Genomic DNA, 26,419 nt, shown 5'->3' with positions numbered 1-26,419 from the left:
GGCTTTGGGCAGAGTCCCCTCTTCTCCCGTGCTTTGTTCTGGGTCGGATGTCCTGGCAGCACTGCAGGATGCTGTACTGCTTCTCCAAGTGCGTTCTGCAAAGCCCTGCAGGCTCTGGAGAGACCAGGCCCGTGCGCTGCACTTGGCCTCTCTCCTTTATCTCTGTTATATTTCGAGGTTATATAGATCTTGTTTTCTTAAAAATGTCCCGTGGGGGCTTCCGTGGTGGCACAGTGGTTAGGAATCCACCTGCCAATTCAGGGAACACGGGTTCGAGCCCTGGTCTGGGAGGATCCCACATGCCGCGGAGCAACTAAGCCTGTGAGCCACAACTACTGAGCCTGCACGTCTGGAGCCTGTGCTCTGGAACGGGAGAGGCAGTGACAGTAAGAGGCCTGCTCACCATGATGAAGAGTGGCCCCCGCTCGCTGCAACTGTAGAAAGCCCTCACACAGAAATGAAAACCCAACACAGCAAAAATAAAATAAATTAATTAATAAATAAAAAAATACTTTATCAGAAAAAAAAAGTCCTAGGTTTTTAAAATTTAAAAACTACTGGTAAATTGTGGAAGAGTGCATATTCTAGGCAATCTGACCTTGGACAAGTCGCTTGATTTCCCTGAGCCTCACTTTCCTTATCTGAAAACAAGATTAATTGTGAGTTCTCTGTCTGTCTCACAGAATGAATGAAGGATTAATTAGAATCAGTGATTTGTCCCTTCATTCCACAAACATACATTGAACATCTCCCCTGTGGAAGGCTCTGCTGGGAGAGAAATTCATAAGTAAATGTTTGGGACGGTTATTCCAAGAAGAGAGACAAAGCACGTGCAGAAGAAGTGCAAAGATAACTTGTTGGTGCTGGTGCTGGTGGTGATGGTGTTAACTAGACAGTTTAATATAGTGACTCCAGAGCCTAACTGCTTGGGTTTGAATCCCAACTCCAACCACATACCAATGTGACTTCAGGCCCCTTATTTAACTTCCTTGTGCCTCAGTGTTCCCATCTGTACAATGGGGATGATAATAGACCCTATGGCATTGGGTTGTGAGCGAGCTAAATTTAGAGCTAATATTTGTAAACTAACTAGAACAATGACTAATACATGGTGAGCAGTCCCCCACATTTATTATTGTTAATGTTATTATTTCACCATGCCTTGTGAAATTGGTGCTGTAAGGCACGTTGTTAATGGATGTGCCAGGTGTGCTGTTTCTCGGTCCTCAGCATCACAGTCCCTTGTAATCGTACTTCCATTCTTATCTTCCCTCCTGCCTCATGAGCCCCCAGAAGATGCATCCTGTGTTCGAGAGGAAAGGCAAGAGAAACGTCATGTCAAAGATTCTCTTCTTTCTCCCTTTTTTTGAGGTTGGATTGGCGTGCCTCTCGCACCGAACAAAGGCTTTGCCTTACAGAAAGGAGCTTTCTGTGTTCCGTGTGTCATCTGCCTTTAAGGGTGTAATTTGTTTCTGATGTGTATGCAGGGCGCTCCCTGGAGAAGGCTTTGTTGACAATGTGCAGAGGCCTCCTGTATTGATCGGTGATATAACGGTTCTATAGTGGGTGAATGAGGTCATTCTCATCGTGTTACTCAAGTCGGTGACCTTGAGGCCCATCGGATGACTAAGCCACATAGGTGGATCCCTGGTTACAGAATGTCCTTTTTTAAAGGTAAATCGGTGTGAGGGTGACATAGTTTTAAGGAAACTACTGCAAGCGAATTACATGCCCCTTGCTGAGAGGCAGTCCATATTAATAAGCTCTCAGGCCACCCAGGCCTTCGTGGGACTGTTGGGGCTGATTTTTCAAGAATTCTTTTATCTCTGCTTCTCTCTTATCTCTTCTCATTAGACTTCATTTCTCTGTTAAACTGCCATGACAGTGTATAATACTGTCCATGTGAGGTTCAGAGCAAGATACTTAGTTCTGAGCTAGTTGGCTAGTGTGCTTTTTCTTTCCTTTTTTAAAAATTCATCGTGGGGTGGGACAGAGCAGAAGATGAAAAGATTTTTTAATACAAGAAAAGAGAGGAAGTAAGCATGATGATAAAAAATGCATGCAAAAAACCCTTGTTTAAAAAAGGAGAAGTAGGGCTTCCCTGGTGGCGCAGTGGTTGAGAATCTGCCTGCCAATGCAGGGGACACGGGTTCGAGCCCTGGTCTGGGAAGATCCCACATGCCGCGGAGCAACAAGGCCCTGGAGCCACAACTACTGAGCCTGCGCGTCTGGAGCCTGTGCTCCGCAACAAGAGAGGCCGTGACAGTGAGAGACCCGTGCACCGCGATTAAGAGTGGACCCCGCTTGCCGCAACTAGAGAAAGCCCTCGTACAGAAACGAAGACCCAGCACAGCCAAAAATAAATTACTTAATTAAAAAAAAAAAAGAATAAGACTGTAAGATGTTAAAAAAAATTAAAAAATAAAAAGGGAGAGGTAAACTCTATAGTTTTAGCTATACATTTAATCTGGATAAACACTTTAGCGTGGCAAATAAGAGTTTCTGTCTGCCAGCATCCCTGTGGTTGCAGACCAGGCCTTATGACATTGGAATAGGTGCAGGTCTTAAATGAACAGACTTTGAGCATGTAGGCAGGTGAAGGGCAGTGGGGGAGGGGGGGCAGGTAGTGGGGAGAGGATAGGTTATAATACTTGTTTTGGAATCATTGGGTAGCAATTAGCTGTTTTGTTGTGTATGTTTATACAAATGCTTGTATAGTACCTATTATGTGACAATACTGTTCTTAGTGAGTTTTAATGTATTAATCCTGTAATCCTTACAACCATTATTATGCAAATTCAGCATCTGAGAACAATGAGGTTAAATAACTTGTCCAAGGTCATTCAAACCCAGGCATAGGCTCCAGAGTTGGTGCCCTGAGCACTTACAGCCTCTCACTGTCAGGGTATCAGGAGCACAGAGAAGGGAATTCCTGTCCCAAGGAGGTATATTTCTTGTGCAGGTAGAAGGAGCTTAATTCTTTCAAAGCGTTTCATCAAATGTCCTAATCTGGCAAGTTGCCTTTAAACTCTGTAATCAGATTGGGAGAATGTGGTGAGTCTCAGCATCACTCCTGGGAAGTAAGACCTTTCCCTTCCTATACCAAACGTCTATTTTTTTTGCCTGTACCGTGATTGTATTCTGATTAGGAAGTCATTGCTAACGTACACACACTCATGCACAAGAGCCCTTTCCTGAGGGTAAGCAGAGAGCTGGCTTTTGCCCTTGGTGGCATCACTTGGCAGAATGAAATACTTTTTTCCTGTGGCAGTTGACGAGGCCATCGGTTTGCAGAGCAGGAGAGCAGGGAAATGTTCTAGGCAGCTTCAACATTTGCCGGCGCTAATGAATTTGTCAAGCATCTAAACTCAGGACGGTGCACACTTAAAATGCTCTGGAATAGATTTTAACTTTCATAAAAGATAATAACAATCTGGTATTGGAGTCAGAAGAGGCACATTTTCCCTAAATCATTTAATTAACTCCTATCTCTCAAGAAAAACTTCATGTGAAACAAACAAAAAAGTCCTAAAGTAGCTAAGATCAAGTAAGAATTGAAGGCCGAGTGAGTAAATAACCAAGTTCATGGAAATTATCAAAGAAATAGATATGTTTATTATGAATGCACTATTTAAAAGATGTTTATTGACCAGAGCAATAAGGATGTGTTTTTGATCTGTGATAAGGACAAGTGTTGAAATCCATCCAAGCCACAAACACGATTTGGAGGGTCCGTGTGGAATATAAACCTCTGCAGTCTAGAGCTCATATCCTATATGGCTTTTTGCTAATTAATAAACACTGGCCTCATGTCTGTTACTTAATAGCCTAATTGCAGCACGTTGGCAAAAGTGCTGTCTTGCACTGTGGAGGGGGGAGGGGGTGGGATTTTCTGTGACAGAGGTTAAAAGGAGAACTCATGAAACTAACTTTTTTTAATGAGATGCTCCAAAATAATCAGATACATTTGTATTTGGGTCAGATAAGCAATTTCTGAGAAACCTTTTTATGATGATCAGCCTCAGCGGTGCAACCCTGAACAATTCACCTTGCCTCTCTGAGCTTCAGTTTTCTCACCAGGAAGGGGAATAATAATAGCCCTACTCGCTTTATTGTGCTGTTGTGAGGATTAATGAGTTAAAACTTCTAAAGCTCTTAGAACAGTTCAACATGAGTTTCAACTGGAATTCCACCAATTGCTAACTCTGTTATCTTGGGCAAAATAGTTATATCTTTTCTTTTCTCCTCATTGTCTTCGTCTGTAAAATGGGAATGAAAGCATTGATCAGCATTTTGGGGATTAAGCAAAATGATATATATAAATCACCTAACAGAGTACCCGGCAGAAATTTTTAAAATCATGGTTAACTAAAGTCCATCGTTTATTCAGATTTCCTTAGTTTTTTTTTTTTGCGGTATGCGGGCGTGTCACTGTTGTGGCCTCTCCCGTTGGCGGATGCTCCGGACGGGCAGGCTCAGCGGCCATGGCTCACGGGCCCAGCTGCTCCGCGGCATGTGGGATCCTCCCAGACCGGGGCACGAACCCGTGTCCCCTGCATCGGCAGGCAGACTCTCAACCACTGCGCCACCAGGGAAGCCCAGATTTCCTTAGTTTTTACCTGATGTCCTTTTCCTGTTTCAGGATCCCATCCAGAACACCATGATACATTTATTTGTCATCTCTCCTGAGGATCCTCTAAAATGTGACAATTTTTCGGACTTGACGTGACCTTGACAATTCTGAGGAGTGCTGATCATTTTTGCGGAATGTCCCTCACTTGGGGTTTTTCCTATGTTTTTGTTATGATTAGAAAAACCCTAGCTGAAGGACATTCAACAAAATGATCAGTACTCCTCAAAATTGGTAAGTTGCCATTTTCATCACATCGTGTATATCAGGGGCACGTGCTGTCAAGGTGACTTACCACTGTCGATGTTGACCTTGATCACCTGGCTGAGGTGATGTTTGTCCTGTTTCTGCATTTCAGAGTTACTCTTTTCACCCAACAGCCCCCTCCCCACACCTTTCATACTACACTCTTTGGAAGGAACCACACCTAGGGGCGGGGAGCTGCCTTCCACCTCCTTGAGGGTGTATATTTATTGACACATGAATTATTCCAAGTTCTTCTGCACAGCAGATTTGTCTAGTCTCCCCCATTTACTTATTTACTCAGTCATTTCTTTATATCAGTATAAACTCATGAGTGTTTATTTTATACTTCAGATTATAATCTTATACCATGTTATTTATCTTGTTTCTTAAATTGTTCCAGTTTTGGCCATTGGTAGGTCTTTTTTATTGGCCATTGGTAGGTCTGTTTTCCTTTGATATGCCCCCATCATTGTGTTTTTGGTTTTTCTGTTTTGCTTTGTTTTTTTCCTTCCTCCCTTCCTTCCTTCCTCTCTTCCTTCCTCTTCCTTCCTTCCTTCCTTCCTCTCTTCCTTCCTCTTCCTTCCTTCCTTCCTCCCTTCCTTCCTTCCTCTCTTCCTTCCTCTTCCTTCCTTCCTTCCTTCCTTCCTTCCTTCCTTCCTTCCTTCCTTCCTTCCTTCTTCCCTCCCTCCCTCCCTCCCTCCCTCTTTCCTTCCCTCCTTCCTTCACATCCCCTTCACACTCATCTTGAATATTCCCTGCCCCAGTTCTACAATCTGCCATTTCTCCAAAGAGCCCTGGTTCCATTTACTGGGAAACCATGTTAGAAACTAAGATCTGGGCACTGGGGCTTGCAGAAATTTCCTGCTCAACAAATATTAGTCTCCCTCCCTGCTGTGGAAGTTAGGTGTGTAGAGTAGTGAGCACCCTTGTGCCAATAGGTCCTCCTCCGTTGCTCATCGGGGCCTAGCTGGTGAGCCTCGCTCACTGGGGCCCACTGGACAGTGTCAGCCCAGCTGGTCAAGTCAGTGGGTTTCATTCAGCTCAATCCAGGTCAGACTCTATGCTGGGCTAAGCGCTGTGAGACCCATCTCTGCCCTCATGGAACCCAACCCTCTAGAATCCAAGAGGGGAGAGTATTATAAAAGTGCCACAGAAAATTAAAAAGCTAGTGCGATCGAAGAGCATTTGAGGCTTCTTATACACAATTGGGCTTGAGTTAGGTTCATTCGGATGGGGAGACTGGAAGGAAAGATGTGGACGTGTGAACAGATGTCTTTTAGTGCCTGAGAAGAGGCCTGGAATTAAGGAAGGACTTTAGCTTTGGGTTTATTTCAGATATGAAACAGGGTTTGTTGATCTTGGTGGGATGAAGGAAATGGGCTTCAGCCAAGGATGTGTTGGAGCCGGCTTGCACCGGTTCTCATGAGGAATATTGAGAACAGGCTGGCATCATGTTGCTAGCTTGAAGTCGGTCATGGTGGGAGCGTTTACAGAAATCTGCAGACGCTACAAACCAGGGCTCCTCTCTTCCCTCCAGCTGGTTATTAAACATTTCCCTGTTTACCAATGGCTTTAGCTATCTAAAAATCTGGTATATACCCTTGCCCTGAATTTATTATTTTCCTCCAGCAGTTTTTTTTCCCCCATGTACACATTTCCCTTCAGTGCTTTGAATTCTCTGACAGGAACTGTCAAAAAAAAAAAAAAAAAAGGTTACAATAGAGATGTGTGCCCTTGAACAAAAACTGAATTTTACATCATGTTGGCTGAAGCTCTGATAGTCAGAAAATGTTGTAGTTAGTTGGGATATTTGGGACCCTCTAATGGCCATTCTGGATAACTGAGTTAGAAAATGACCTAGCTTTCCCCCTTGTTTCGGGTAGGAGAAGATCCGTCATCACCTGAGGGTGGTCGTCAATGTCGTATATAAGCAACGTGGCTGTAGGACTTTCCTCCTTCCTTATGGTTGGGGTCGACTTGAAAGAATCTTCCTATTTCTTATCAAGAATATGGGAAGAAGTGGTATCATCTTCCTTCAGTTGAGAAACCATGACTCGGCATCATCCTGCTTGTAGTAGGTAATGCAGCCCTCTATTAGCTTGACTTCTGCAAGGATGTAAGGATACCTGAGTAATCCCTGGAAGAGAGCTATGCACATACAGACAGTTTTCATGAGGTCACCTCTTGTGCATGGTCTATGGTATTGAGCATTGTGCAGAATTAGACTCAGAGAAGCTTACATTTCAAGAGAGTCAACTAAAAGTGGTTAGACACCTGTGACCAACGAGAGTGGGGTTAGGGAGGCCAACTTCTCTTATCATAGCTGGAGATTGTAGGTTTTCACCGTCATCCTAAAAGACAGAGTGGTGGGCTTCCCTGGTGGCGCAGTGGTTGAGAGTCCGCCTGCCGATGCAGGGGATGCGGGCTCGTGCCCCGGTCTGGGAAGATCCCACGTGCCGCGGAGCGGCTGGGCCCGTGAGCCATGGCCGCTGAGCCTGCGCGTCAGAGTCTGTGCTCTGCAACGGGAGAGGCCACAGCAGTGAGAGGCCCGCATACCGCAAACAAAAAAAGACAGTGGCTTTGCCTTACTTACAGGGATTTCTTTTACCTTTCTTTGCTCTTTCCTATGTCTCTCCATCGAGTAGGTAAACTTTCCTTTTATTCTTACCCGTCATTCACTATACTCCAGACCCACGGTCATATTGAATCTCTGAGGTTGTAGCATTCAGCAGAGAATAGCGCAGGTATTCTGGCCATAGAACAGATATTAGGTGCCAAGTTCACTCTGAGTCAGTGTTACCTAAAGTGGGGTCAGGCTGTTTGCAGCCACTCAGAAGCCAATAGTCAGGGTTGGTGGAAAGGAAAGTTTGCTTTATCTCGGAGACCAGCAACCTGGGGGGCGGGGGTGGATTCGTGTCCAAAGGCCGACTGTCGACCCTGCCCTTGACAGTCAGTGGGCAAGAGCTTTTAAAGGGGAGTTTCAGGGGTGTGCATGCAGAAACAGCACCGGCAGCTCTGCCCGTCATCTTCTAATTGGTCACAGGGTCGTCTGATCAGCATCATCATGATTGCTTTAAGTACAGTTCATCTTCAGTTCCAGGGTTGGTCTGTTCCATTTCCTCGAGGCCAGTTCTCGGAATGGTGGCAGCTTATGTCATGGCTACAGGCTGGTCATCATGTAGTTAAACTTCTTCCACCTGGTGGGGTTTCAGTATCTACAAGACAGCTCAAAGGATATGGTTCAGAATATTATCTGTAGCCCTTGAGGAGGAACTAAAGGTTCCTTGACTATGCTTAACGACTAAACTATTATTATTTGGTCCTATTTGACTGTTTGCCTTTGCTTCTGCATTTTCTCACTTCTCTGATTAAACTTATTCTTTGGCTAAAATTTTTCAACAGACAAAAAGCAGGTGGAGGCCACGGGGGAGGGAAGGACCATTGGGTCCTGCTCTGTTTCAATAGGAGCGCTCATATTCTCTTCTGGTCCAAATGATCCCTAGATGTGGAGGCTGTCAAATTGTAATTTTCAAGCCTGGTTGAAATTCCTCAGCTGCCTCCTGTAAACGAGCCCTCTCATCATGGCTGACTTGGACCTCCTTGGGATAATCTGGCCCAAAGAGATCACCTGAAAATCTCCCTTAAAGGGCCGAGTGATCCCGACGAGGCTCTTCTTTTTCTAAAATCGTGGTAAAATATACATAAAATGAAATTTATTATTATTTTATTTTTTTATACAGCAGATTCTTACTAGTCATCAGTTAAAATTTATTATTTTTGAGTGTACAGTTCACTGACATTAAGTACATTCACATTGTTGGCAGCCATCGGCACCATCCATCTGCAGAATGCTTTCCACCTTCCCAGACTCAAACTCTGAACCCATTAAGCACGAACTCCCCACGTTACCCCTCCTCTGAGCCCCAGCAGCCGTTCTACTTTCTGTCTATGAATTTGATGACTCTAGGTACCTCATATAAGTAGAATCATACAGTATATGTCCCTTTGTGACTGGTGTATTTCATGTAGCATAATGTCCTCAAGGTTCATCCATTTGTAGCATGCGTCAGAATTTCCTTCTTTTTTAAGGCCACATAATATTCCATTGTGTGTACAGACCACGTTTTGTTCATCCACGCTGGAGTGCCTCCACCTTTGGGGTTTTGTGAATAAGGATGTTGTGAACATGGATGTATACATGTATGTTCAAGTTCTTGCTTTCAGTTCTGTTGGGTATGTACCCAGAAATGGGATTGCTGGATCATAGGGTAATTCTATATTTAATTTTTTAAGGGACCGTCATACTGTTTTCCACAGTAGCTGTATCTGCATTATTTTATGTTCCCACCAGTAATGCACAAGCGTTGCAGTTTCTCCACATCTTGGCCAGTGAGTGTTGTTTTCTGGTTTTGTTTGTTTTTATAAGAGCTATCCTAAGAGGTGTGAAGTGGTATCTCATTATGGTTTTGATTTGCCTTTCCTTCATGATTAGTGATACTAAGCATTGTTTCATATGTTTGTCGGCCATTTGTGTATCTCCTTTGGGGAAACGTCAGTTCAGGTCCTTTGCCTGTTTTTAATCAGGTGGTTTGTTTCTTGCCCTCGCACAGGTGTCTCCCTGCTTGCCTAGATAGGGCACTGCTTCAGGAGACTACTGAGCACTTATGCAGGGTTCTCTGGGGCAGCCTATTCCCTTTGCGAGTGTGTCATGCAGAGATAAATGCGCAGGGACTTGCCACTCTGAAAAACTCCATCTGACATTGAAAGATTTGCCCTTCCTGCTTATTGTGAAGGAAGTTCAATGGTGAATACTGCAGAAATGAACCAGTCACTGTTTTTGGATAGCGTGTGATGTTGTCATCTGACAATTTTTAATAAGTAAAAATAAAATCTCTTTTGGGGAAAAGGAGGAAACAGAGACTCTGTCTTTTATGTTCCCAGTGTAACGATATTCTAGACCAGGGATTGACAAACTCTGGCCCATGGGCCATATCCCACCTCCATCTGTTTTTATAAATAAAGTTTTATTGGCACACAGCCATGCCCATATGTATAGTATTGTCTATGGCTGCTTTTGTGGTACAGTGGCAGAGCTGAGTGGTCTTGACAGATTGTCAGGCCCTCAAAGGCTAAAGCATTTGCTGTCTGGCCCTTTACCAGAAAAGTTTGCTAGACCTTGACTATTCTGGACATTTAAGAGGTACCATTTTTTAAAATTCTTTTAAACCAACTGGGATTCCTGTTTTTTTTTGTTTTTTTTTTTAAAGAGGTACCATTTTTAAAACATAGCATAGTGATGTTGATGGCTGACCGTTCACTCTATAGTGGAGCAGTTTGAGAGCTGTAAAGCTCACGTAGCTATAAGATAGTATGGCTTTTGAGAATTTACTGAACTCCAACTTTGTGTCCAGAACTGTGTTCTTTAATTAAGCCTTTGTTTTTGATTGGGGCAGTAACTTTCGCATCGCCAGGGCTGCCTGCCGGACGTGACTGAGATGTTTCTAACACAGGCAGCACTTTTTAAAGTCATAGTATCTGACACTTGCCTTTCCCCTGTGATAGTCCCTATTTATACTGAACCTTGGTGAAATAGCTCTGATCTTTAGCTGCAGTGAGAAGAGTTAGACTGCTGGCACATGGCCCTGAAGTGTAGAACACAGAAAACTTGCTGCTTTCACCCTAAAAATAGCATCCTGCTTCTTTTACCCCTCCCTCCAAGCCAGAGGTGCAGCCTTGCTAAGGCAGGGATGGCCAGTTTTGGAATTTAGAGATGTTGTTGGTTTGCTGATTTTGTTATGCCTTCTCTTGAACCTTTTGGCCGTTCATGCAGTAAACTTATGCTGATTGCTAGAAGAATGGTGAAGGTGTATGGGTACTGACTTTGAGGGGTTTATACAGTGTGTTTTGGCAATTCAAGAATATTAAATTTGAACGATTATATATAAAACCCTTTGAGATCATTGGAAATTCTAGACCTGCACACACACATACACTCATACTCACCCACGAACACAGACACCCAGGAAATCATAAAGCCAGGAGTGACATCTACCTGAAGTGACATCTGCATCTACCTGTGTCACTTTCTCACACAGAGTGGCAGGGTAACCATTTTGTACAATCCAAATAGGATCTCAATAATGGATGAATCTGGTGAGACCCAGTGATGGATGAATCTGGTGAAGTGCCACATTTTGCTGTAGATATAATATTTATCTAAAGGCAAAATAGAGTCCTTATCCCATTTCATAGAGTCTTACTGCCCGACGGTTCATGAAGTGATAGGCGTTGGTTGTAATAGTGCCGATCTGTTGAAAACTTTGTAGCCATTTTCCTTTACTTTTTGAGAAGGAAAGCTGACTTCTTTTTTCCCCTGTAATCTAATAATCAGTATTTCTCTTCCAGATCTGGTTCTCTAACCTATAGTGATTTTAATTACTCCCCTTGGAAACCACTCCCAAAATACTCTCTCCTCCTTAAGTTACAGGCCTTAATGTTGAACGTAGTCTGGTGAGAATCCCTTTGCAAATGATTTTCTTCAGTTAATATGAGGGCAGTATTTCCTTATTTTTGTATTTGTATGTTTTTACTCCCTATGAACAGATATCTGCTGAGTTTCATGGTATCTATTTATAATCATCTTTTCAATTTGTAGACAAGTTTTGGAATTCAGATATTGCCCTTAGAACAACTTGGGGGTCATTCATGCACTCAGTAAGCATGCCTTCTTATTTATGGTCCGATGAGAATTCATTAATTTCTGCATACTTTGATTGTCTACTATATATGCCAGGGCTAGATGTTGGGAATACAGAAATAAATGACATAAATTCCCTGCTCTCAGAGCTGGGCCACAACTGAGTGGAGGAGATGCATACCCACAAAAATTTACAATGGAATTGGATTGTAGAGATGTGTACAACATGCAATATTAAGTCTGGAGAATTTGTAAGCCTACTTAAGTCTTTCTATTGAGTTAGACTGTGGACAAATGTATCAAATGAGAAACACATCAATAATATTTATTTACTCTGAGGTCGTAAGTGGAAAAGTTGAACGAAATAAAGTGCATTTATTGTAACCAATGGCATGCAGCAAGGCCACTGCCCTTGTGCCACTATTGTTCCTGCACATTCTTTGTGTTTGGGTCATTAACATTGCGTTTAGGTCAGATGAGAGTATGTTCCATCTGCCACGCTTTGATAGCTGAAGTAAAATGCTGATGGAGATAATTTAAGATCATCTCTGTGCTGTTGATTGCATGCTTGTGGCTCATAATCAGAATGATGCGAAGTAATTGTTAGAGCGACTTGCCGAGGCTACATTCTGTGTCATTGCAACTGTCAGCACTTCGGTCCTGCTGCTCTGCCTGAAGAATGCTTGCCAGCACCTGTTGGATGGCTAAAGCATGGCCTGTCACTCAGTGTTGTGGGCGACTTTTGTTCTAACACCCTCACTTGCTGCCCCTGTACATTTGATAACCTGAAAAAGAAATACCTGCTTATTTAGTGGAAGCAAGTGCTGTCTTTTGTGTTTGACAGAATGCTACGTACTGGGACTTTCATGTAGACATCCACATGCTCCGTGCCATGGTGCTCATCTCTTTTCTCTTTGGCCTTGAAACCCAGACAAACCTTGCTTCGAATTCTTGCCTTGTCACCTGCTGGTTATATGACCTTGGCTAGGTCACTTGTCTTGAACCTTGTTTTTGTTATCTGCACAATGGGACTGTTTTACAGAGATTTTGTGAGGATTAGAGACAATAGATAAAAACTTGTCGGCATAATTAGCCACCCACTAAGTGTAGTAGGTAATATTAAGGAATCCAGTGCTTACTTAGGGTGACATTATACAATGGCAAGACAGAATTTTCCAAAGTCAGTAGTCCAAAAATATATTGTGAGTGTGGAATGGAGAGTATCAGTCCAGTTTTCCTGGCTAGGTCATATTTACCAGAGACACACAATCAGATGGGGACATTAGAATCTAAACCATCATTTTCCATGGCTGGGTCTGCTATACAGAATGTGCTCTGGGCCATCCCATGTACATCATCAAGGGATGCAAAAGCAAATTTGAAAGCAAATTTAAGAATGTGTATCATTAGGTTTCCCTGCATAAAAGAGACGTTATATAGCACACAACACAGCCTGACCATGTGGTTCTCTCTCATGGAGAAAGCAGTGACCACAAGAGAGTGAAGCAAAGCAAAAATTTTGTCCCTGTAAGAAGTTCATGGTTAGATCTAGGAACATCTCACAGACTCCTGAATTGTACCATAAAAAGAGATCTGTTAAAAGTAGCTCAGTCCATATTCCTTGATACAGTAAAGTCCCTAGTGGAAGTTGTTGAAGAGATGCTTTCTCTGATTGCATCCAGTGCCAAAATTTAAGGTCTGAGTTCTTATCTCCCAGTGTTGATTCTATTTCTCATGGTCAAAATAGAACTGTAGAAATCTCTTCTAAGAGCATGAGCCCCACCACAAATTGTCACTTTCTTTAAAAATTGCATAAGCTGGACAAGGCATGAACTTTTGTTGGAAGGTATAGCATGTGGAGGAGTTATCAACTGGTTTCACAAATCAAGCTCCATGTTTCTCCACTTTTGTTCTCTCCAGGATTTTCCACTAGTATCTGATTTGGCATTTCTCTGCTGCCACAGTATGTCCTGTCTTTCTTTCTCTGCTGCTTCCTGGCAGTCCCCCACCTCCTGCCTGCTTGTAGGAGCAGTGTTGGCAGTACTTTAAAGGGTTACATTCATAACTGGAGGAAGAATTCGCTCTAAACATTTTGCCGATTGTGGGGATACATTCACTTCCCCAGCCTCCCCCCAAAAGTAGTATTTTCCTGAAATGATGCTAGTCAGTCACAGTTATAGGTATGGCACAATTTTCTCAATCAAGGACAACGATGTGTCTGTCGTACGACTCAATTAAGCTGTATCACATATGTTTTTACCAAACCAACCGTTCTCTTTGAGAAGGAAGTTAGATTAGAAATGTTGAGACTACGTGAGCATTCCAACTCTTGATATCTTCTAAATATGATAAATTCTGATTTTTTTTGTTTTCAAGTTCATATAGCGTGATTCTAATTTTTAGGTTCACTCAAGGGTTTACAATTTTCAGTTTACTTTTCTCTGTATCCTTAAGTCACTCCACCATAATCAGACTGAAAAACAGGGACACTTTTTGAACTTCAGACTTATCATTTCACACTTGAAATAGGCATTTCTATCCACCAGTAGCCCTAGTCTTTAAAATGTCCCCTTTCAATATACTGGATACTCACTGAATATTGTGATTTGTGATTTTATTCTTCTGTGGTGTATGTACCAGTTTGTATTCTTCTCAGCTGCACGCACTCAAACCAAAACACTATTTTGTTATGACTTCTGCTATTTCTTTAAAAATATTTATTTATTTATTTATTTGTTTATTTTAGCTGCGCCGGGTCTTAGTTGTGGCATGCGGGATCTAGTTCCCCAACCAGGGATCTCTGCATTGGGAGCGCAGAGTCTTACCCACTGGACCACCAGGGAAGTCCCCAAGACTTCTGACATTTATACAAGCTGCCTTTCTTCCTTTTTTTTTTTTTTAAACATCCTTATTGGAGTTTAATTGCTTTACAATGGCATGTTAGTTTCTGCTTTATAACAAAATGAATCAGCTATATATATACATATATCCCCATATCTCTTCCCTCTTGCTTCTCCCTCCCTCCCGCCCTCCCTATCCCACCCCTCTAGTTGGTCACAACAAGCTGTCTTTCTGACTCTTACCGAAAATATAGAAGCAAAAGAACCACACACTACCCCAGGTGTAGTCATTTCTCACAAATGTGGGACACTGATAGATTCTGTAAATCAGCAGATATGCATTTAGTGGTTCATTCTTTCAGCGCAGTACTCTTGCAGCTCTTAAACAATTAATGATGGAGATGGATTTATTCATGTTAAAAGAGGTTTACAATATAACAAGTAAAATATTAGACTGCAGAACAATACGAATGCTATCATAGAATGTTATGAATAAATTGTATGTATATAATTTTATTTATGTAAGCATATGCATAATATACTCTGTACACTTGAGCATAGGAGAAAGCCTGGAGCCGTAGAAGCCAAAATGTTCAAAGTGATTTTTAGTGGGACTTCTGCTGATTTATATTATTTGGGGTTTTTCCCTCCCTTATCTGTATTATCTAAGTGTTCATAGTAAATGGTTTTACTTTGTTCTCATTTTTCTCACCTCATTTTAGTGGGTGGAGAAAGGGAACACAAAGCTCCCACACCTTTGATAAATCATGAAATTATAAAAAAGCCATTCTCTGTCTTGTCGGTTGTCACAGATCTGTAGACGTGTTGTGCCACACGGCGTGAAAGCGTTTTCTTTTTATTGAGTCTCTCCTGCATGCCAAGCACCACACTAAGAACCTGAAGCATGATGTGAAGTCGGTACTATTGCCGCCATCATGCAAATGAGGAAAGGGTTCTGAGAGTTTATGTTACTCGCGTCGCACAGCTGGTGGGTGACAGAGCTGAGACTCAGGCTCAGATCTGACTCTAAGATCAGCGTTTGGGGTCTTGGTGAATCTCACCGTAGATCTCGTCTGCCTTGAGGATGAAAAGGTTAATGTACGTGAGTGGATTCTAAAGCGTTGCTTTCAAAAGAAGGTTCTCAGAGATTTTACCAGCGTGGACCATCTTTCACCGCTTGCCGTGTTTCCCTGCAGTGTTTTCAGTTAGAGTGTAAACTTCTCAAGGCAGAATCACGTGGTCTCAGTAGCCCTTAATTCTCCTCTCACAGGCTGGCGGTAGGGTAGGTGAGCTTCCCCCTGGGACTCTGCAGGAGAAGATTGCCTAGAAGATTCTGAGACGCCGGGTCTGGGAATCTCTGGCCAGTGCACACATCCTGAGGAGGAGACACTGCATACAGCCCTAGAGGCCTCAGTGCTCTTTTCCTTTTAGGGAAAAGGAAGGAAAAGCAGTGGCCTTCTTAGAGCTGGAGGCTGAATCCCCCATGCTCTGGGATTGTGTGAAATTTGCCAGTCTCGGGAGCTAGACTAGCACTGCCTCACCCCCTGCCGAACCTGCAAAGCCATCTTTAAAACAGTCTCTGGAAATTTTTAAAAACTTGGATCTTGAGTTTAGCCCCTTATGTGATGCAGATTAAACGGTCCGTGGCTGTCACACTGCCTTATCTCCCTTTGTCTTACAGGCTTCCTCTTCCAGTATGCACATCATCTCGGTTCTTTCCCACACTTTATCTCAGACACTGGCTTCCTCACGGGATTACTCTGTCCGCCTGATATGTGGCCCCCGGTGCCTCTCTGCCAGTCCACGTTCCCGTAGGAGCTTGATTATGGACCCCCTTGGGATCGTGGACTTCAGTGGGGGATGCATGGAGTTGTGGGTGCCCCATTTTGGGGGAAGGCAAAGTGACATGATGGGATGCTCTGGTTACTATGAAGACATCTTCATTTAGCTCCACTGTGGAGGTGCAGACACGACATTTTTAAAGATCCACCTAAAAAATGATTTACCAGGCACCACAGTATATGTGGCGTATGTATTGTACGGTCAGGCCATTCAAGATGGCTGTTCCCTTGCTCTCTACATGCCGTGCTCGACCAGGCTCGGCTTCACTCACATGACTATCCAATGCTCCTAATTATAGGCCTTAATCAGTAACTGCCTACGTGCTTGCCCCCGCCCTAGCTGCTGGTTTCCCTGGTAACCAGTGAGCCCACCTGGCCTCAATTCCCCCTATAAATGGTAGCCTCCCTCTCCACTGAGGAGCTAAGAGTATCGCCGTGTCCTGCTCACCGTGTGCGGTACACAGGGGGGGTGTCTCTCCAGGTTCTTTGTGTAGGACCCCCTTGTCCAGGAAGTCAGGTGCCCCTGTCGCCGTCTGTGGGCTTTTCCGTCTGGAGGCTGGGTAAACTGCAAGACTTGCAGACCTGCGGCGCCACGGCACTCCTTTGTCAAAGATTCACGCATCTCGAGATAAGAGAATCATGCATGTGATTATTTTCTACATGTTAATTGTTCAAAGCTCCGTCTTTAAAATTCAAGTAGTCAGCCAAGCAGTGGGCTGTCCACGTTCGTCAGACATTAACTGTGCACCTAGTAAGTACCAGAGGGCCAGGCGCTGGGATTTCTTCTCTCTCCGGCCTGCATACCTGTGCTGGTTTATGGGATGGATTTAATGTTTTATTTTTAATCTCTTTCTCTTCCAGTTTTCCAAAGAAATTAGTCCGTTTTCTGGGTGAAGAGAAACCAATCTGTTTTCACAGGGTGAGTAATCCTTTGACTCCTTTATATATATTTTTTACTCACGTTACTTAGCACGCATTCTCTGGGAGTTTTCTCCTACCTGGAACCAAGAGACTCTTTGTACTCATTACATTTCCCCTTCCCTTTGGAGGGGAGGGTTTCCCCTGGTGTCTTTCTGCCATTTCTTTTGGCTGTTCACAGGTTTTGTCTCTTCTGAGTTGTTATCACCGTTACTATTACCTTGTTCAGTTTGCAGAGGGGATGAGGTAGGAAGTTTCTTCCCGCCCCCCCCCCCCCCAGTGGCTGATGCACAGAAACACGGCCGTGGGCAAGGAGAACCCATTCGTTTTGTTCCTGTGACATACTGTTTTGTTTTAACACCACGACAGAGAATCATAGGATGTGAGCACTAGATGGGATGTTATAGCTCATCTAGCAAAGCCCCTATGTCCAGATGGGACAGCTGAGGCCCTGAGGGCTTCCCCCAACCCTGGCATCTAAGCCTAGATTATGAGAGAGGCATTTAACTCTCAGCTGCGTGGGGTCATGCCCTCCCCCATCACAACCCCACACAGAGCTGTCCTTTGAATCCCAGTACCTTCTGGGGATACAGAGTTACAGGCAGTTCAACCCGATGTAATCCTGATAAACTAATGCTAACGTCCCTCTAAGGCAAGTGTCAGGAGTGATGCTTGTTGCTACTTAACTTTCTAATAATCACACTTGGTTACTACCAAGACGAGAGAGGTTGATTGCATGGAGGTACCCAGAACGTTTCCATTTTGGACCTCATCTGAGAGGGCCTAGTTTTTGTTTCCTTTGCGCCTTTACCAAACCACCGCATTTGCAATGCCCCGTCACGTGCTGAGACTCGGTGGTCCACCTGCTTTGCAGCTAGACGCCGAGGTGCACCTGCAGGTGCTTGCTGGCCAACTGCAGAGCGGCACGCCCCCCACTCAGGGCTGTCTGCACCTGCAGAGCGAGGCTTAGCAGGTTTCTTGAATTGCTGTGCAAATTTGGCCCGCAATCATAGACTCTCGGAGAAACATTTCTTCACTAAAAAAAAAAAAAATTATGCTTTGTACATGAGGGCACAGTTGTGGGGTGTTGCGGCGAATATACAAATATGGGATCCCAGAAGGTGAACCTACCTATGGTTCTTTCGAGATGCCTGTGCCAGACCTGGCTCTGGATCATGTTCATTTAGGTTGATGATCTAGGTGCACTTATTTCCAAAATGTTCCATGTCCTCTAGAGATTGGCCCAAGCGTAGTATTGAGAGCCTGTGTCCGTTATTTTATCCCACTTGTCAACTTAATCACTTTACCTTAACAAATGGGGGCTTCTCTTCTGCCCTTACTGGAGTCCTTGTAAAGGAACTTGAGTTTCCTGCTTTTCAGGGTACAGAGGTAGTCTGCTTTCTACCAACGCACTGTACGGAATTTAGGACATGGATTGCTGATTCGCTGAGAGACCGTCCGCCTGCGTATTACTCTAAAATTGATCTCTCCTGTCTCCCCATACTCCATGTGCATGAATTGTGCATTATTAGAACTGTGAGTGTGAGGGTTTCCATTTCCTCATCTTATCCAAGAAAAGCCCAGAAGGTTTATCCCCAGAGCACACCAAAGTATAACATGGAACACTGAGGTCTGCTGCTACCTAGGGAATCAAAGGGTCTCTGTGGAACTAAGAGATTGATAAAGACTAAAACAGGACACAGTTCAGGGCCTTAGGAAAGGGGGAATGTGCTAAATTCCGTGCCTATTTTGTGCTATTCTTTAAGTAAAGAATAAACTGGTAGAGAGGGGTGTGAGGTAAGAAATGGTAAAGCGATAAAATAAGGACCACCTGAACTCACGCGGACCACTTGTAGCAACTTCGGTTTTCTGCTGGGTTGCAAGTAGCTTGAAGTCGACAGTCAGGAGGTATCAAATCATTATCCCAAATACTACAAGCTGTTTGCTTTTACCAGTTGGGGGAAAACTAAACACACACCGAAGCCGTGAGTTTTCAAAAAGCAACTCAGAGGCTGATCCCCACATCTTGGGTTTGTACCACACAGGTCCACGTGCTGCACGCGGGTCCGCCTTGTAAAAACGTGTCACTGGGCTCCAGCTCATGGTACATGCGGGGTAGCTGGACCCGGGAACAAGGTTGCTGTTGTTTCCAAGCTCGAACAGTGCTCGGCCTCGGTGGTGTCCCTTTAAGGGAAATCTAGGGAAATGCTCTTGCCAGTGCTGGGATTTTATTTGCTAGAGGCCAAGTAGCAATGGCATGTGTTGGTTCCATAGCAACATGTCTCTGCAGCCAGAAAAAATATAATGACTATGGCAGCCAGTGTATCCCGGGCAGGTTGAGCACAGCCCCGATGCCTCCTTTTATTTTCCACCTTATCCTGGCCCGCCTTTCCCCTCCTGTAGAGAGTGTGGGCTGCTATCTCTGCTATTAACACTTGCCTCCTGTCCCCACCGAGCTGGGGACTCGAGGAGGAAGGCGGTGTCTGTAGTAAAATTCTGCAGGGCCCCGAGTGTGCCAGCAGAGCTGGCAGAGCCTCCCTGCCTCAGCAAAGCCAAGTCGGCGGAGAGTCTGTCCTTTTCATCATCCCTGTGACCAAGCAGCCCTGGCAGGGTGGCTCAGTGGGCAGATTACTTCCTGTATATTGGGGTCAGTTGCTCCTGGCTGGAAAGTGGGCAGGGAAACAGCGGTGTGAGATCTAGGGAAACAGAGGACCCGTTTAATGTGCTCCACAGGGATTGAGGAGACCCCTCCCGGGGCAGAGTGCAGCGCCAGGCACGGTAGGGCTGCACCCAGAAATCAGTGCACGTGGCACACCTTCTAGGAGCTTCCACCAGAGATGCAGTTTCCAATTGCAGTCTCTCCAGTGTGTGGGGTCGAGGTTTTAACACTTCTCTGATGTTTTCTCTAAAATCCTCCATGAAACCATTATAATCACTCTTGATATCAACAGATGCTTTTTCCCCCCAGACTCCTGAAACATTTAAAAAATCTTTACCATCTATTTGACATTTGGTTTGTATTTCCTTTTTTAATACATAATGCTTTGTGGGCCTGAACTCTTTCTAGTTAGAGGGTAAGGCCTTCAAGGTCAGGAACCATCTATCTTTCTCTTCATCTGTTTTTTATTTTTTTCTCTAATGCTCAGAACTGAGCGCTGTAGATAGTAACCATACATTAATATTTCTTCATGATAACATTATAGTCTCATCCAGTCTCATAAGGAAGCTTTGAGGCAAGTGTGTAAATATACTAAATTCTTTTAAATTCTTCAGAGAAAAGATAAATTCAAGAAATTCTTTAACTGCTGTGGTTTAAAAAAAAAAAAAACCATGTAGATATGAAATCACAAGGTAAGAATATCTAAAGACTTCACATTTCCTCTTCTTCCTCTTTGTGGCTACTGACCATGACCTGTGTACCATAGGGTTTCACAGTGGCACTGAAGTCATCCCCCCCCGCCCCGCCTTCTTCTCCCCCAATATTCACTACTTTGGTTGAATTAGCCTTACTATACCTTTTGGGCCAGGCCTCTCAGTCAAACCCCTAGCCATGTCTTTGGAGCTGTTAAGCGACTGGAAGGATTTTTCAGTAAGGTGACAGGTTTGATAGATTAAGATAGTGGTTCCTAATTTAGTTTTGAGGTCTGTTGGAGGAGGGAAGGTTTTTATTGTATAAAAACCTTTATCTTCAAAGAGTACTCTTCCCTTCCCAAGTCCTGAGCCAACTGAGAGCCAGTACAAGTGTAATTATAAGGCAGATGGAGCCAGGGTGCACCTCGGTGACGGATGACGGTTAACTGAGTTAGAAGTTGTATCTCAGGTTGAGAACCAAAGAGCTTCCCAACTCATTCTCTAGTCTGGGCCTGATCACAGTCTACCCGCAGGGAAGTTTTGGGTCTGCAGGCCACTGTCTGCGTAAAGAAGGAAGGAAAAAGAGACCCCAGTTCTGTGCACAGCCGCCCTGCCCCCCTACCCCGTGCTCAACATTTTAACTCTACCCAGTGGTGGATTAACCCTACCCAGTGGAGTTAGTTTCCCAAGGAGAGGCATGGTCCACGCTGGGTTTAGCCTCCAGCCAGCTACCTCACTCCACATCCTTGGGAAAGAAAAAGGATGAAGTAAAAAAAAAAAAGGCCAGGAGGGCTTCGAGAAAATCCTTCCCATAGAAAACAGAGGAATGGAGTGTGCTGTTGGCCTCTGGCTCTGCTCTCATCTCTCACTCTCCACACTTTGGTCCCCAGTCTCCCTCTGGCCATCTCACCCACTGGGTTTTCTTCGTAGCTCCTTGGTTCGTATATCTGTTAACTGGTTTATTGTTAGTCTCCTCTTTTAGGACGGTAGTGAAAGCAGAAACCTCATCCGTATCGTTGCTGTATCGCAGTACTCGAAGCTATACACGCAGATAGGCATTTGATTAAACCTTGGAATACATGAAATGTTTTTATGCCTCTTCTCACGTTTAATTGCCTGGATGTCCTTGTGCCCCATCTTGCCTGGCACATACCTATTCATATCATAACACTCAGTTCATCTGTCAGTTCTCTATGGAATCTTCCAGTTTCCCTTCTTCCAAGGGGAAGGAGCACCTTTTTGTTTGTAACCAGTTGCCAGGAGTTGTGCGCGCGAGCGCGCATGTCTGCATCTTCTTTGTGTACAGCTGTGTGTGCTCTCTTTCTGGATATGGTTCTGTAACACTTAAGTTCACTTATTTGTTTATATATTTATCACCTTTACTGGATTGTAAACTCCTTGGGAACTGGGAAACCTTATTTGTCCCTGTTTCTGTAATACCTGCCATGTAGTAGGTGCTCAGTAAATGTAAATGATATTAGCACTCTTTACCACATGCCAGGTACTGCTGTCTCTTAGTGCTTAAAACAACTTTCTAAGTACTTGCATGTATTAATGTATGTAATCCTCACAACAAGCTTACCAGATACATTTTTTTTTTTTTTTTTTTTTGGTACGCGGGCCTCTCACTGTCATGGCCTCTCCCGTTGCGGAGCACAGGCTCCGGACGCGCAGGCTCAGCGGCCATGGCTCACGGGCCCAGCCGCTCCGCGGCACATGGGATCTTCCCGGACCGGGGCACAAACCCGTGTCCCCTGCATTGGCAGGCGGACTCTCAACACTGCGCCACCAGGGAAGCCCCAGATACATTTTTAACTCTCACAGATAAGGAAACTGGGGCATAGAGAGTTGAGGTGACTAGCCTGTGGTCTCACAGCTAGTCTGTTTCTATAGCTGTTACTGTCTGCTGATTCTCAGAGAAGGACCGTATAGACGGACGAATGAATGACTAAATGGGAACCCTAGAAGCCCAGATGCATATCGTTAAACAGGGCCACAGTAAGAAATGATCACCAAGTCAACCTGTGATTAGCCATGGTTGATGTAGGTCCCTGGATGAATCCCTAAAGTTTTATAGTAGCTATTGTGCTTAATTCCTAATTATCCATGCCAGCAGAGTGGTATTAGTTAATGAAAGTAAATAATTGTCATTATATTTGGGGGATTATTTCTTAATGGGAAAATTGTTAAATCATCAATTACGAGTTACAGTTGCTCTGTGTAAGGCTCACTGCTAAATTTGGGGAGAAATGGGAGGTCAGAGGAAGTGAGTTGGAGGGTGAAAAGGAGAACCCAGGAGTATAAACTAAGGTTGTTGTGTTTAACAGGCTCTTGCTTACTTGAAGAGGTGCGATGACAGGTAAAGTTAAGGAAATCAAAAGAAGTAAAGGGCAGTCAATATGAGAACGATCACAAGGCATTATTACACATGATTAATTGCCAAATGGTGATAGTAGAGAAAATGAAAGTCATCGTGTTAGTCAGGATAGGATGGGCCTCATGCTTCAGAGGGTCAATCCTAAACTCTCACTGGCTTAACCAAGTAGAAGTTTCCTTCTCCCTCAATCAGCGTGCGCTGTGAATCTGGTGTCTCTGCAGGACACCGTCCTCCACGCATGGCTCCCCGATGCAGGCTGCATGGATCTTTTTATCCTACCAGCTAGAGACCTCCCTGTAATCACAGGGGGAGAGAGAAAACTTGGAGAATTACACGAGCGATGAAATGCTTCAGAGCTTTGCCCTGGAAAGGGCATGTACCACCTGCTATGTCCTAGACAAGGCATTCAGCCTTTTATACATAAGCTCCCACCTTTCCAATCCTCAGATTCCTTTTTGTGTTTCTCCCACCCAGCACACTGTAGGTGCTCCATGAATATCTGTCGGGTGAAGGAATGAGTGAACGTAGCGATGAATTGTCACTCGTGACTGATTGTGTTTATAACAGGAATGCACGTGACAGCCCCCGAACCCAGACTTGGAAAAACTAAGCCTGGCTTGAAGATGTTGATTAAAATTAAAAGCATTATTTTAAAAAAAATAATAACAGAGCTGACATTGATTAGCCACAGTGAGTGGAAAATCATGAAGACATGAACAGATTAAATCCAATCTAGCTGGTGGTTGAGCTCCTGATAAAGCCCAGCCTTTCATGCTTCAGCCCTGTCTCGGCCCTGCCACTGTCTGTCCCCTGCGTGAAGTCACAGTTCATGTGTTATCTGGTGCCAGCTGCCCTTCTAGCCGTGTTCCTCCTGAACCAGGTAGAGATTACTGTCCTCATTTTAAAACAAAGAAACTGAATTAAGGAGAGGTTAACCTGTCCAGGATGCTGCCGTGATTCCAGCCCAGGTGTGTTTGACTGCACTGCACCGTCTCTCCCCTGCGTCAGGCTCTCTCGCACGTGCACCTGCTGCCTCCAGTCCTGGGGTCTGGCAGACGGCAGCATCCACCTCCAGATCAATGGAGAAAGGGGGTTCCAGACAGGGGCAAAGCATGGCCGAGCCAGCATAGCAGCCGAATGTGAAAAATAAGTTGGAAACTCTGTGTGTGAGTCAATGTGGAAAGCGGTATGCTCATAGAGACTGGGGCAGATCTCACTGGAAAGGTAGGTAGGGGTCACAGCACATGTGTCAGACCAAAGAGCAGGGCCTCTCAGCCACGTCTCCATGTGTTGTATTTGATCAAGAGAAACCTGAGGGCTTCCCTGGTGGCGCAGTGGTTGAGAGTCCGCCTGCTGATGCAGGGGACACGGGTTCGTGCCCCGGTCTGGGAAGATCCAACATGCCGCGGAGCGGCTGGGCCCGTGAGCCATGGCCGCTGAGCCTGCGCGTCCGGAGCCTGTGCTCCGCAACGGAAGAGGCCACAGCAGTGAGAGGCTCGCGTACCACAAAAAAAAAAAAAGAGAAACCTGAATGCTGGGAGTCCCAGTGATCACAGCCACTAACAGATTCCTAGAAAATGGGGCTTGTTTCTGGTTTGCGGGGGGTGGTCGGTGGAGATGGAGGGGCCCTGCCTGTCTTTGTTTTAATGTGAGCAGGGCAGTGCTGTGGAGCGGGTCCTGAACTGAGGGTTCGTAATCACTGGAGATCTTTCAGCAAGCTGGTGATGGGACCAGCCTTGTTTCAGTGAGATTAGCTTTACAACTGTGTTCACGGCCCAGGAGATGGTGGGGAGAAAACCAGAGACGGGGGCCCTGGTTGGGAGGTTATTACAGGCAAAAGGAGATAAGACTTTGAAAACTTGGGAGCATTATGAAGGGACAGATGTGGTTGACACTACAAGGAAAAAATTGACCAAAATGGGATGATTGTGTGGATGTAAGAAACAAGGGGAGGAGTTGGAGACTCCTTTTTGAGACTGACTTTTTGAGCCCAGGTGGCTGTTGAAGGTGTCCTATGTTATATATCTTTCGAGCTTTTTTTTTTTTTTCGGTACATGGGCCTCTCACTTTTGTGGCCTCTCCCGTTGCGGAGCACAGGCTCCAGACGTGCAGGCTTAGCGGCCATGGCTCACAGGCCCAGCTGCTCGGTGGCACGTGGGATCCTCCCGGACCGGGGCACAAACCCGTGTCCCCTGCATCGGCAGGCGGACTCTCAGCCAGTGCGCCACCAGGGAAGCCCTTGAGCTTATTTCAGTAACAGTGTTGTTCTATGAGTTGAGGCTTCTTGGGTAGAATTGGCGGTAGCCTTAGACCAAGATAAGCCCCCTTTGAGTAACTGCGTATCGTCTTAACCCCAACCTTATCTCTTCCTGCCCTGCCCTCCCCAAGGTTTAGGATCAATTCTTAAATCAGCAGCAAAGTCATCAGGCTGCAATTTCATCTCCGTCCTGGCCCTCTAGTGGAGATAATGGCTTAAACATGGGCCGTTTAAACGTAGAATTAAATGTTGCAGCATCTAGCCCCTGATGAGAGAGAGCTCACCGTCCACGCAGTGAGAACTGTCTTTCTCTCCTGCTGGTTTGCCTCGTTACCAGACTCAAGCTCCCCATGGCTCTGGGAAACACATGGCAACATTTTGCTGGTTGGTCAAGATTTTGCAAGCTGACAATTCATCTGAGCTTCACAAGGCCGCTGCACATTGCTTTCTTGGTCGTTTTAGCCTGACAGGAGAGTGCCAGTTTTGATAGAAGGGAGAAAGAAGGCTGATGTGACAGAAGGGGAATGCTTTGCATTCCCATTTTACTTTCTGGGACTAGTCGTATCACATTTCATAGGCGCCTGTCTCTAGTGGCAGAGGACAGTCTAATGAGAGAAGCTAAATTGTATGCAGTTCACACACCTCAACTCTTAGCTCCCAAGAACCAGAGTGAGTGCTGAGTCCCTGGGATTCAGGAGTCCATCAGCCTCAGGTCTCTTTTCCTTGAATATAGGCTGGAGTTGGAGAGATGCTAGCAGGGGAGAAGAAAACTCCTCACCTCCTGCCTTTCTTCTCTGCTTTCTGTGTGGGTCTGGGAAGCTGGCATCTCTGGCCAGAGGTGCAGAAAGTGTGATAGAGGAGGAGGGCTTCAGGTTGCCGTCCCTCTCCCTGGAATGCCCTTGGCCCTTCCGACACTGCCCTTGGTGGGTAGACCTTCCTGCTTGCCCTAGTTGGCAAGTGAACTGCTCCTCTCTATGAAAGCTTTGCCCCTTCTCCAATCTGAGCAAGGAGTAGGGCCCTGCTTCTAGTGGGAGACTCTTGGCATTCCCCATTATTTCAAGCCCTCTTACCAGCCCATAAAATCACCACAATTTGTTAGATTGATTCTTAAGATTCCTTTGAAATAGCAAGATGATCGGAAACCTCAATCATGTTTGGGATGGGGGAGGTTGTACATTTAAACAGAAAGGCTGAACTATTTATAGATTGTGATGTATTATGTTTCAGGGAGAAGGTGGCAGTCAGCTTTGTTCCCCATCTTG

General features: G+C 44.9%; 1 protein-coding gene across 3 annotated transcripts in view; it reads left to right on the top strand.

Annotated features, from left to right (window-relative positions):
• ATXN1 (ataxin 1) overlaps positions 1–26,419 on the top strand; it is a 386,096-nt gene that overhangs the window by 180,040 nt on the left and 179,637 nt on the right. For all 3 annotated transcript variants that reach the window (XM_029242536.1, XM_029242538.1, XM_029242537.1), the window contains one exon: positions 17,116–17,173. The gene's annotated coding sequence lies outside the window, so the exon portion shown is untranslated. The remainder of the gene's footprint in view (positions 1–17,115; positions 17,174–26,419) is intronic.

This window comes from Monodon monoceros, unplaced genomic scaffold (assembly GCF_005190385.1).
Source record: "Monodon monoceros isolate NGI ecotype Baffin Bay Population unplaced genomic scaffold, NGI_Narwhal_1 Super_Scaffold_3, whole genome shotgun sequence".
NCBI lineage: Eukaryota > Metazoa > Chordata > Mammalia > Artiodactyla > Monodontidae > Monodon > Monodon monoceros.
Note: the sequence above shows the minus strand (reverse complement) of the source record. Positions and strands in the feature narration are given on the sequence as shown.